Source organism: Poromitra crassiceps, assembly GCF_964638095.1.
Source record: "Poromitra crassiceps genome assembly, chromosome: 14".
NCBI classification, from domain to species: Eukaryota; Metazoa; Chordata; class Actinopteri; order Beryciformes; family Melamphaidae; genus Poromitra; species Poromitra crassiceps.
Genome location: NC_139633.1, coordinates 6,273,003 through 6,287,163, shown reverse-complemented (window position 1 = coordinate 6,287,163; position 14,161 = coordinate 6,273,003).

Here is a 14,161-nt window from a genome sequence, read left to right as displayed (position 1 = left end):
ATCACTGATTGCTACACAACAGTGATTCAACTTATAGCCAGTTCAGGAAAGCGTCTACACACTGTCTGTTCTAAAGATTCTCTGTCTGTAGCTCTTTCATAGGAAAAGTCCTCTGGCAAATGGGAATGGATGAGTTTTACATTTCTTTTTTTGTTTGGAATAAACAGAAGAGCTGATAAGTTAGCTGCTAACTTATCAGCTCTTCTGTTTATCATGCTAACTGTTAGCACAATCAGTGAGCCATCATGACTGAACAGACAAAGAAAAGAGAAAATCTAACTGTGTCAACAGAAAATCCAAAGAGAAAGAGGTCACAGTATTAGTCTACTGGACATACTGTTTGATTGACAAGTGATCTATGGGAAGAGCAGCAGTGCAGAGCGCTGAGCAGCAAAGATGGAAATAAAATAAAAATAAACTGGGGATCTCACAGATGACCACGTGAAGATCTTCAAGGAAGATGAATTCTTCATGGGTTCTGCCTGTACTGTAACTGCTGAATTGTTTTTAGCCCTTCCTTGTGCCGCCTGTAGCAGCAAACTGCTCTCCATAGAGACGCTGCATGAAATAGGCCACGCCCATCACGGGAGAAAGCTCTCCATTCACTTCCATACACCAGCGTAATTTTCCTTGAATTAAACATAGCTAAAAGCTGTTGTGTGGTGGGCCATTGAGAATTGGTGAGAAGAAAAATGTGGATCTAGCTGTCAAGGAAGTAAGTTGGAGTGTTCATCTTCCGTATATATGATCTTTGTTGTGCAACACGTGACATAGGAGAACGCCAGGATTGGGGGGGGAGTTTTTGTTTCCCCCCGTTTTGGGGCGTGGTTTCTGAATAATGACGCGCTCCGCAGTGTCTCTATAGTCTCCATAACAGCAACACTTCAGCACACACACTTACCCCATTACCTTTACAATACATCTCCAAACCAAAGAGGTGCCTCTCGTTTGTGTCGGCGACATCCAGCATACCGCCCAAAACGTGCGAGCCATGGAATGCCCAGCTCTTTTCCACAATCGGATCCTTGTCATTGCCGGCCCTGACGAGCTCTCTGAAGTCTTTGTGTCCCCTACCCCCCATAGAGGAGCATCAATGGAGAGACAGATAGCAGTCTGACAGGCCCTCACTAGCCGACTGTGTGCGTATATAGTACGGCCTGGTTCCACTCCTCCATGGTAAAGCTATTGAGCTGGGCCGGGTCGTGGACTCTGTCCCTCTCCGCAGGTCTCTCTGGGCTTTGACAGCCGCTGGGACCCGGGCCCAACATTATCTAATGGAACAGAATTCATTAAAGCGTATACGGGGCAGAGCGTCAGTTAGGAAAGTGAGCGGTCAGGGTGAGATGCTGCGCTGCGCTGCTCTGCTTTCCATCTAGGACATTCATCTGATTTGCGGCTATAGCGGGTCGTATCCGCTTCTGTCGTAAATGCAGTGGTGGGGTGACGGGGTTGACTTCCTTTATTTGCCACTGAAATGAATCAAATGTCAAGATAGAGTCATCTGGTGACTGAATAATAAGTCACAGATGGATGGATGGACTACCTGCTCAGTCCATACAGTATAACATGTCCTTATCGTAGCTTTGCCCTTTACCTTAGAATGACTGCATCTTAAAAACTCCCATTGTTTGATATATATATATATATATATATATATATATATATATATATATATATATATATATATATACATATATATATATATATATATATACATATATATATATATATATATATATATAAACTATTGAGCTCTAAGTTGTGAACTTTATTATTTTGGAAAAAGGAGAGAGAGAGAAACTTTTCCCATATGATTGATCTTAGTTAAGAGAGAAAGCTAATGGATTTTACTGTACTTTTGTAATTGCCATTTTGACCCGTCAATCTGGACCACATTTAACTTTATTTGCCTCAATTTGTGTGTTCTTCCCTGCACTGAAATGACTCCAGCAGACACACATGGGCTTTGGAAATCCTGCCTGCTACCACGAAAACAGCTCAGTGGTCACAGATGTTAAAGGGGTTGTGGATGAACGCTTGCAGATGACTAAGTTGAGCCACTGTTTTTCAAGGATTGGAGACCCCAAATTTTTTTTTTTTTTTTTTGCAGACTCACCTCCGTTTTTTTTTTTAGGTTAACTGACCTTTATCTCCACTGTGACCATTCGATACCCTACTCAACCTTTGCAATAAACCATATCATGTCACTCGGAGCAAGTGAGGAAGCCGTGTGATTTAAGAATGAAGAAAAGCAGCCAGAGAACTGAAGTGCAACACAGAAAACACCTAGTTATATCCTCTCTTCCTGCATGCGTTTTCCCCATCTATCCCCTCTCTTTTCTCCCAAGAGCTCAAAACATCTCAACCACAGAAGTGACCCGCTGCAGATCTCCAAACCGCCCCGTCATCCCCCAACGCTGTAATTATGTCTTTCTAACATTTCAAGGGATTTGCTCACTTGAAAGCCTTTGCTCTTCTTTTTCAAATGATATATGGCCCATCTTGTGGCACTCCTGACTAAGAGGGAGATGAAAGGTACAAGTCAATGGGCTTCTTGTCGGTGGGGTGCCCTCACCAGGGCTAGGCTAGGAGGCTAGGAGGCTAGGAGGCTAGGAGGCAAGCTGGGCTATCTAGCTCGCAAAAGCCTGGGCCTGGATTTAGCCCTTATTTAGCCCTTTGCCGTTTTCAATGATAGCCATTTTGGTTCTTTATAGTCCACTGATGTTGCTAACTGTAAGTGGTGGTTCCTATGCTACTGTGTGTACTGTGTACTATGTGTGCAGTGTTTGGCATCTCAACATTGCAATTTTGCAAATGCTATATTTACATATAGTACATATACATTTACATATTTTCATTTCGTGAATAAACTTTCTACAGAACATCAATGGCTCTGGCTAGGGCAGTCCATCATTTCCCCTCTGCAATATCGTTGCTGGCAGGTTAGCTATGCTAACTGATGTTTGTATTTAGATTTGTGCATATATCACCATGACAAGTAGCATGCCACGTACTGAAGTGAGAACGTTAGAAATGGCTCTGAAAATGACCCACAATATCAGATGTTACTGCCGGTAACTTTCGCTCTATGAATAGCTGTCATTTTATGTGGATTAGTAATTACTGAGAGAGCAATTGAAATCCACTCTGACCTTTTGAAGTGTTACTAGTTGTTTTAAAGGGTGTATTGACTTACAGTCATAGAACGACTATCAACTTTATTTAGAGGAGGCTGTGTTTAGGATGACAAGACCAAACATCAAATGACAAGACCAACCATCAAAACAGAATATATATATATATATATATATGCTGCATCAGATATCAATGGGTTAAACAAAACATATATCCATATACATAGTGGTGTTCCTGGTTCCACTTTATAGCCGATCCCTACAGTAAAGAGTTAAATATGAGCTCATTAATCAAGGCAGGAAAGACAATCAGAATATATATATATATATATATATATATATATATATATATATATATATATATATATATATATATATATATATATATATATATATATGCACATATATAGAATACGGTAATAAAGTATAGTGAGTAAAAACAACATATCTTAAAAATACATCCCAGGGACATGAATGTGCCCGAAATCAAATAATCACCCTTATCCACGTTATTTCTAGCTGCCATGAGGCCTGATGGGTGCTTCTTCCGCTTCCGGTGTAATTTTTACACTGTTTTAACTTGACAAAAAAAACGTCTATGAGGATTTTACAGCAGAGCCATTCTGCTCTACAGCCGTGTCGTTCGGGTGCTGGGATAACGTAATGCATTGTGGGTAGTCGGCTACTGTGGCTAATGCTAACGGCTAGCGTAATAGTTACATGGCAGTAAAACGCCACTGAATGACCAAATTGATTTAACTTTTAACCATTTCGAGTAACACTGTTTCCATACGGACCCGCAGCGTTGGTTAGTTGTTTATAACGTGACTATATTTATAGCTTTTATAACGGACTCCAGCTTCCGGTTTATAATTTGGGTCTGCAGCCGAGTATAACAAAGGAAATGGCAAGCTGCAACAATAAGTCACGTTAAACCGGACCTTGTACCCACAATTATTTTTTACAGTGGGGCATTCAAAAATAAGGTGGATACTCCATTTCTTATAGCCTGTCTTTTAAAAGGGAATCCACTCCTATATTTCGAGTATAGCCTATAGAATCTTGCATATCCCTGCAGTCGTTTAAGGCTTAAACTTGAATGCCTTGTCACCATAGCAACAGCCCCTTACATTTCCACAGTCGCCATGTTATGCTGTAGCCTACTAAGCCAAATGATCCAAGCCAAGGCAAACGTGGAAGGACTGTCCTATATATCCATTCAAGTTCAGAGGCTATACTGCAATGGTCAGTATGATGGGAGGGATAAAACCAGTCCCAGGTTAGCCATGAAGCCACTGCATGGACCTTCACATGGAGCACTGGGGAGCTTTTATGGGCGTCAGGGTGTAAAATAAGCCCAGAGGAATAAGGGACACCAACTCATCCCTGAGCCCTCTGCGGGATACGGGCCACTGACCGCAGCCAGAATGTTCAAGCTCCACCCCCAGCACTTTGAAGAGGGTGCGTGTCTGGCATGCCTCGCATTGAAGACAAGTCCTTGAAGAGGGTGTGAATAACTCCTCAGATGAAGAGATGAGAAAAGCAGCCTTCAACTGTCCACTTCTTCCGTCTGCTCAGCCTATAGTAGAGCGCTTGGGTTCCTACAGTAGCATTTCATGTTGCTTTACTTGAATGCTGTTTTTTTTCAGTGGGAACCTGTTGGCAACTCGGTGTCTTCGTTTTAGGGGGACATGTTTTGTTGGTGTACATACTAATCCACTGGTGCATTCCTGTAAGCGATATTAGGAGGTTAGGTGACTACTTGGCACAGACTAGCTAGCTGTAAGATAAATATATACTGTTTGTATGAGTGACAAGATCCACAGACGGTATAGTCCAAATGTTATCTCGCCAGGAAAAATGAGACGGAACTAAAACAGATGCTTACACCCATTTCAGGATGTTCACTTTCAAATGAATGAAAGAATAAAAAAAATATTATTATTATTATTATTATTATTATTATTGCTACAGGGTTGGCTCAACTTACCCACTGGCTCACCGTAAGCCCATGATTCCAAGGATGCTATATGTGTTAGCATATTGTATGCTAAAGTGTTAGCATGGTACCTACTGTCACACCACATAGTATATTATAAAGCAGGGTTTCTCACCTGGTGGGTCAGGATTCGGGATCCAAAATGTTGTCTCAACTTGTCTTAGTGAAAGAATTGATGAGCATCACCACTTTAACTCGTTTAACCCATTGATACCTGATGCAGCATTTGTGTGTGTATCCCTTTAAGACCGCGAACCGCGTAACATGTATACATGAGACATAGTGGTGTTCCTGGTTCCACTTTATAGCCGATCCCAGAGCCGTATAATAGAAGAGTTCCGACATCTCCATTCACTCCAATGGACCAGTTTTTTTTCCAGGAAGTAGAAAGTGGAACTCTTGAGTAAAAAAAAAGCAACACTGTCGAGTTGCAGCAAAATAGACAGTTTGTGTTGTACTTTGAAAGGGTTTTTCATCCCTTGAATCAAATTGTACATTATCAGCTTTATTTTAGCGTGCAAAAGTAGCACGAGACCCATTCCTGGCTGTTCATTGGCTAATGAGTCTCGCATTTTGGTCCTCCGCTGACGCCACTCTCTTACTAGAGGACACTAGAGAGACGCCATTGCTGTCCCTCGTCCTTGGGTCATTCTGGTGAATAGTTGTGAATCTTGATAGATGGGCATGAAGGGAAACAAATAGACAAGAGGAACACATTACATAATATGTATTTGTTATAGACATATTATGTCTGTACACAGGATGTAACATGCTCTGCATGTTTTATTTTATTTTTATTTTGTTATTAAAGTAAGCAAGTGCACAATTTCTTTCAGGGCTATTTCCCTTCCAAACCGGCATTGGAAGTCCCATTGGATTCTAGCAACTGCAATGTTTCTAGGTCACCTGACTGACCTAAATATAAAAATGTATCAATAAATAGCAATTGTTTGATCTTAACAGTGAGCTGTAGTTGTCGGTGTCAAATTAGCATGATTGTTTCTGCTCTTAGAGAATAACGACTCTGAGGCGTAAATGCGGCTGGCTGTGGCTCAGGAGGTAGAGCAGGTCATCCATCAATCAGAAGGCCGCTGGTTCGATCCCCGGCTCCTCCAGTCCGCGTGACCTTGGGCAAGATACTGAACCCCAAATTGCTCCCGATGGCTGTGGCAGCTTGCCGCCCTCGGTGTCTCTGAATGGGTGAATAAAAGTGCTATGTCAATGCAGTTCATTTACCATATAAATGCAGTCCAAATGCACACATGAAAGGGTCCAATGGCTTTATCTATGTCCTTGATAAATTATATTTTAAAATGAAATGCAAAAAAAAAGGTTTAGTGTTCATGGTTGCAATTATATGTGATTACATTGCATGCTGAACATTTGACCTCCTTACCACTGAGCTGTATACGGGACCACAAATCAATGAAGGCAGAACAGAGTATCTGGAATCTCATATTTCTTTTATGTTCTTGACCTATAGTGAGGAAAAAAAAAGGCATAGGCCACATGCTGTTATTGCATGTGAACAGAATAGATCAGTCTAAACACACACACACACACACACACACACACACACACACACACAGGTGTTGCAGTAAGAGGTGCAGGTTTGCAGGTCAGGCCTTTCTTCCCCACCCTCGTCTCTGGCACTGTGTGCACGTGCGCGTTTCGAGCCACTCTCTCCATAGCGTGCCAAAGTTTTGCCCATGAGGAAGTGAATTCTCCCTTCATTTCCAGACGTTTCTTAAACTGTGTGTGTGCGTGTGTGCGTGTGTGTGTGTATGTATGTGTGTGTGTATGTGTGTTTCACCAGAGCCTCAATCGACCTTGAGACTCTCTCTCCATCCCTCCCTCTCTCTCTCTCTCTCTCTCTCTCTCTACGCCTGTGTCTCTGTCCTCGGTATAATCCTCGGTGATTGTCTGTGATTTCCCTGTATTGTTGACATTCACCCAATAAATCAATCAATCAATCAATGTCCCGTCCAGGGAGCTGGGGGAGGGGCCTAGGCTGCAGAGGCTACAGATCTCGTGCGCCTACTGACATCCCGTCCACATGCCGTGCTACGAACTGGACACATGTCACCTATAGAAGCTGCTGCACCGCTTCAAAATGTGGACAAAAAAAGGGATCTCACTGCCCCAAACCATTTAACCATTTATTCCAGCAAATGTCAGTTGTACTCTGGGAGGTGATTTTGTGGTTTTTGAAAAAATAGATTTAAACAATTTAGGCATTTTCTTAATTGGTAAAAATGAAAGTTGATTAGTTGAACTTGGCCAGCGGTTGGGATTGTGGAGAGGCTTGGGGGTAAGGGGAGCTGTGCATCAGAAGTGGTTTGGCAGATGGACTTTAATGACTTCACAGACAGTCTGAGGCAGCAGGGCCCAGTCTGTTTGGGCAGATGCTGCTGTGTGTCTTAGCCTGCAGAGGACAGATGCTGTGTGTCTTAGCCTGCAGAGGACAGATGCTGTGTGTCTTAGCCTGCAGAGGACAGATGCTGTGTGTCTCAGCCTGCAGAGGACAGATGCTGTGTGTCTCAGCCTGCAGAGGACAGATGCTGTGTGTCTTAGCCTGCAGAGGACAGATGCTGTGTGTCTTAGGCTGCAGAGGACAGATGCTGTGTGTCTTAGCCTGCAGAGGACAGATGCTGTGTGTCTTAGCCTGCAGAGGACAGATGCTGTGTGTCTTAGGCTGCAGAGGACAGATGCTGTGTGTCTTAGCCTGCAGAGGACAGATGCTGTGTGTCTCAGCCTGCAGAGGACAGATGCTGTGTGTCTTAGGCTGCAGAGGACAGATGCTGTGTGTCTCAGCCTGCAGAGGACAGATGCTGTGTGTCTCAGCCTGCAGAGGACAGATGCTGTGTGTCTCAGCCTGCAGAGGACAGATGCTGTGTGTCTGATGCTGTGTGTCTTAGCCTGCGGAGGACAGATGCTGTGTGTCTTAGCCTGCAGAGGACAGATGCTGTGTGTCTCAGCCTGCGGAGGACAGATGCTGTGTGTCTTAGCCTGCAGAGGACAGATGCTGTGTGTCTCAGCCTGCAGAGGACAGATGCTGTGTGTCTTAGCCTGCAGAGGACAGACGCTGTGTGTCTTAGCCTGCAGAGGACAGGGAAGAGAAACAAATGCAAACATATTTCAACAGGATTCATCGTCGCCGGCCATGCACACTGTATTATTCCAAAATAGAAAGTGTTTGAACTAGAGATGATACATGTAGCCTATAACTTCAGACTCTGTCTGAGAAGAACATTGAAACTTGTAATTCAGTGCAGAGAACAAAACAAAAACTCTACACTCCCATGGCGCTTTTGTTGCGAAAACATATCAACCAAATAAATGGTTTGTCTATTTAAATGTGATCTCGAGTGGGTCAGCTGCCTTCATCTCTTCTCGGGAGGCTACTACAGCAGAAAATTAGGTTACTTGTCTTGCTAGCTAACTTAGCAACAGAGCTGTTAGCACACATATGGTGTTTATATAAAGGCACTATACTAGAATGTGCTTTGTTTGAGTATGTGTGTTCCTATGATCACAAACAGATTTAGCTATAGGCTATCTCTATATCACTATAAATATAGCAGCAGTCATGCAATAGTACACAAAGAACCCAGAGGCAAGTTTGATAAGTGTGACGATTAGTCCAAGTTATATTTTAACAATATGTTTAATTGGTTTTATTAATTGTATACTGTCCAATAAAGCACAGCACTTACTATCTGTACATAATATTTTATGATCAAGTTTCATAGTGCCCAAAGGGGTGAAAAATGTCTCTTTGTATGCCCTGGCCAAACTTTCTTGGTAAAATCGTGTCACCTTTGCTTATGGTGAACATCTTCAAGATTGAAAATGACAAGGAACCACTTCCCTACTAATTATGGACAAATAACTAGTATGTTGAAAGCAATAGGATCAAAATGTGCCTGACATGGACCGTTTAACATTGTGCCGTAAAACTCTTCCATGAGAAAGCCATGCATGCATCTGTGCCCTGAATCTGATACCCGAAACAGATATCGGGATGTAAATCATGGTTCCAAACTCCCGGACATGTTGTGTAAAGCCAAATAGATAAAACCTTGGAGATGTCTGGCTGCATTAAGCTTGGAAAAAATATGGAATGCGCTGAAATGTGTTTGTGTGTGTGTGTGTGTGTGTGTGTGTGTGTGTGTGTGTGTGTGTGTGTGTGTGTGTGTGTGTGTGCGTACGTGTAGGTGTGTGTGCGTACGTGTGTGTGTGTGTGTGTGTGTGTGTCTCTCTCTCTCTCTCTTTCTCTCTCTAAGGGTAACTTTATGATACAGGAACCTTTGTACTACCTGGGTGGTACACTAACTACATTTCTGTATCAAGGGTAGGGTCAAGACAAAAACGATAGGTATGAATTTGTCATTGGATTTTCCCCAAATAGAAACAGGTCCTTCGCTTGACTATTGTGCGTTCACAGGAAGCAGCTGAAGTGGATTGAACAGACTGGGCTTCAGAGGAAGTGCCTTGTTCTGAAAATAAACCCGATTGCGAGCACGGCCTTGGCAGTGCATCACATACCGTGCAATACATTCACGTCTCTTTGCCTGCTTTGCAAGTTTTGACCAATTTTTATTATTTATTATTATTATTATTAAACACTATGCTGAGAGGTCTTCTGGTCACAAATCGTTGAAAACTTAAACAGCACTCAGATATTTTCTTCTCAAGGACGCGTCGTTAGGAACCGTTGGGTACATCGCTCCCACAATATATGGGTGGGCCCCAACGTCCTTCTTTAGGTCTGGGCCCACCTCAAACATAATATTACCAAGGGCCTGGGAACCATCTATCATAGCACTTTAGCACACCATTGGGTGGACTGCAAGCCCCCTTTGGAAGAGGATGTTTGTGTTCAATGTCCAGTTTCAGGACAAGTGTTTCCGGATTTTCCCTGTGAACCTCCATATTACAGGGAGAGAGTCCTGAAGTATTCCCCATAGGCAACGTAAACAATACAGTGCACATAGGCAACGTAAACAATACAGTGCACTATTATTTCATCCACGTGTTTTCATTAAGGGGCACTGTGTACTGGGATGGTACAGGACACAGCTAGGACACGAGCTACAGTACAGTAGAATAAGTCATCCTCACAGTATCTTTGGTATCTTTGGTTTTGGTTAACGCCAGGTGAGCAGTATGCTGTTGTTTTTTACATTTGAAAGTTGGTCACCATCCACTTCAGTTGTTTAGGAGAATTCTCCAACAAAGTTCTGCAGTGAAACTCCACCAATGTATTGTGGACTAAAAAAACTTCACCCGCCCTTCCATCGGCATGGGGGTGAGTAGATAATGACAGCATTTTTATTTTTGGGTGAATCTATCCTTTAACTGGTTTATAGATTGCAACAGGCCGAGGCAGGGTCCCCCCATCTGATACGATTTTTGCTTTTAGATGTTTTATTGTACATAAAGTGTATGAAACCCATGACCAAGATAATCATACATTCTGTCGTTGTTATTTATGGGTGGAAATATAGTGAAAATAAATGATTCCCCTTTTTGCTGGGGGGGACCCCCTGGAACGCCCTCAATGACCCCTAGCGGGTCCCCTGACCCCACTTTGAGAAGCACTGGGCCCAGGGAGACTTGTGATCTCAGGGTATCGGTTCATGAATAGGACTCTGAGCTGTTAGTCAGGTCTCTATACTACTATAAAGGTAGCCGCCACAGCTTCTTCCACCATCACCCGTGTCAACCTCCTCTCCACACAGACAGAGCGTCACGTGGGTGTCTTCTCTTTGGGCTGTTTCGGCCTGGCCCGGGTGTACGTTTCTGTTACGGGACCGGACTGTTAAAGCCATCAACCTGCGCTGGTCGGGCCCCAATAAATCACCTTGTAATAACACACGTCAGCAGGTAGGGGGTGGGGTAGGGGGGGGCTGACGCGGCACAGCTAGCTACTGTAAATCTCCGGCTGGGCTGTCCGCGTAGCGTCCAGTTTGTTGAAGGTTGTGTTGTGTGTAATCACAGTTTGCCCGCAGACTCGCCTGACCACCCCCCGATTTAGGGCTGTGAGAACCTTTTTTGGGGGCTCAGTCTTGTGGCGCTCCTCCTCCCACCCACTCTCCTTCCGTTCTGGAGCCAGTCACTCTGTTATAATGTGCCACTTCAAGTCTGGGGCTGGCCCAGACTACTGTGCAGCTTCACAGTTCACATGAATCCAATGATTATACTGGACTTTTATGTGTAGATATGCTGTATTAGCCTTTACAAAAAAAAAAAAACTAAAGAGAAATCCACAAGAAATTGTTTTTATTTCAGCAAAAAATTCATATATAATGAATTATTTGCCACCTGTGTAATATTCTTTAATTTATAAACCAGGCTAGTCCCATTGAGATTAAATATGCTACTTGTAACTACTTGGTGTGTAGAGGCTGCAAATCCTCGCGGGCGATGGTCTATGGTTTATTTGCAGTAATTATTACACTAATGTGTCCAAATAAAGCGTTTGATATCTTATCTGGGAGGTAAGCATGTTTTGTGCCTCCACTCCAATGAGTTGTGTATAGGCTAACGTTAGCGTTATGTTTTTTCTTTTTTTTTCTTTGGGCACTTTTGCCTTTATTCAATAGGACAGTAGGCAGACAGGAAATTAAGGGGGGAGAGAGAGGGGATGACATGCGGCAAAGGTCCACGCACACGTTAGCGTTATGTTTACTCCCCATTTACTATTATTTATTATTATGATTTAAAAAAATGATGCTGTACTGTATCTTATCTCAACATATTTTTCTGCTCAAGACACAGGGGGGTTTATTTTATGCTCTTATTTTATGAGGATGGTTGGCAACTCAACTACCTGGTCCTTCCAAAAACACATAAATGCTTTCGCGTTAGTGACATTGACTACAGTGAATTTGGTAGTTGCCGCCAATGTTCACACACAATAATGACTGATAGCAAACAATATTTCAGGATAAATACTATGCTAATATCAGAAACGTATTTACCATCTCTGCCGCTACATTGGTTCTGTTGCATTGCTTTCCATTGAGTAAATGATTGTTTTATTTTTGTCTTAAATTCGTTGTTATTGTTGTTTTATCACGGCGCTTATCACTCTCCTTTATTGCTTGCAGACATTCCAAAGATCTTATTCTTTATTCTGTGGTGGCTGAAGGTGGAGCTGCATTTGCCATGCTATACTGCATCTAGGCTGCAAAATACCCAGAGATTACAGTGTAATTATTGCCATGGTTTTCCTAATCTCTACTGGCTGTGGCCAATCACAGGGAACGGGACAGAGCAAGCAGCCTCACACATCGCTGAGGTGTGGATTTTCAAAACGAGGCAGTAGTTTATCATGAAAAGGTCACATAATGTAGGCTATCTTTAAAGGAGAATGAAAATAGTTCCTACATGAAACTGCTCACAACAAAGTCTGTGCATTATCTTGAGTAACCGGGGTCATGATTTCTGGAAAGAGACAATAATGCTGTTGAGTTTTTCAAATGTATTTCTTTGGGTGCTTCAAGCGCTACAAGCTGAGTGGCCATCCATTGTATTTAAGAGAAGGCAGACATTTCTGTGGCCGATATCTCCAAAACTATAGATGGATAAATAGCACTACAGGTGAGAGGAAAAATATGTATTTTGGATTTTAGGGTGAGCTGTCCCTTTAAGCCAGCTGGCATGAAGCATTTTCAGTCAGGAGTTCATAGAATTTGTGATGTCATCCCCAAAATGGCCTCTCCACTCCATTCAAGCAGGATGAGAAGTCAGGAGTAAAAAGGCCCTCTAATATTTTAGCCCTCCGCTGTGGAGGAATGATGGATGAGGCAGACAGCCCTCTTGGATCTTCTCACTGGGTCTGGCTTCCAGGACCTGGGTCGCCCAGAGTGCTTCCCCCCAAAGGGCCAGCTGCTGTACCTTCCTCCGGTCTGCGCTTGTATTTAAGAGCGTGCACGCATGGAAGTATGAGACAGTGCATCTCAGCGCGCTTGTTTCTTTTGGCCCGTGCGTGTGCCGAGTATGTCATGTGAAAAAGCTACGTCATATCAAAGCTCAAACTATCTCTTTGCATCTTTTTCTGCAGGAGTGCGTGTGTGGGATTTGCGCCCAACCCATGCTGTGATAGACTTCAGCCCCCATGACCATGTCCCTGAAGAGGAATAAACAGATAAAGGAATGAATGAAATAAATTAACCCATTGATACCTGATGCAGCATTTGCGTGTATATCCCTCATTTGTGTGTGTATCCCTTTAAGACCGCGAGCCGCGTCACGCGGTTCGCGGTCTTAATACACACACAAATGCTGCATCAGGTATTAATTGGTTAATATACAGAGATAGAAATATATATATATATATATATATATATATATATATATATATATATATATATACAGAGATAGAAATATATATATATATATATATATATATATATATATATATATATATATATATATATATATATACCAAGTCAGTTTATCCACCTTAGTGTTTGCTGAAATAGATCTTAGGATGACATACTACATGACAAACTTTAGCTCTTAAATTCATAACATAGAGAGACCATAGTGAGTAGTATCAAAATAATGTAAGTTAATTTTATCGGCTCATATTCATAAAAGCAATCCCATCTGTGGCGCCTGTAATTGGAGGTGATTTGTGCTAAACAGCAATCCAGCAGATTTCACACCAAATCCCACCAGGTGGCACAAAACATAAAATGCAGTGTAGAGGCCAATGTTCTTCTCAGTGACGGTCTCGTTTATTTACAGCGATTATACTAATGTCTCAAAATCAACGTGACTTATCGATGTTCAAATGCAACATGTAGCATCTCAAAGGAAAAACGTAGAAATACCTTCCCCATGTTCTTCTTCAGCGTGTTTACTGGAGAACGTTCAGAACGCACCAGGCTTTGAAACTCCATCCCGTTGATGCAGATATCGATGGACCTTGTCGGTGGCTTTGTGAAGCTCGGCGGCGGCTCCTGTGTCCGAACCGAGCCCTGATCTGATCTTCACCACGCACCAACTTGTTTGA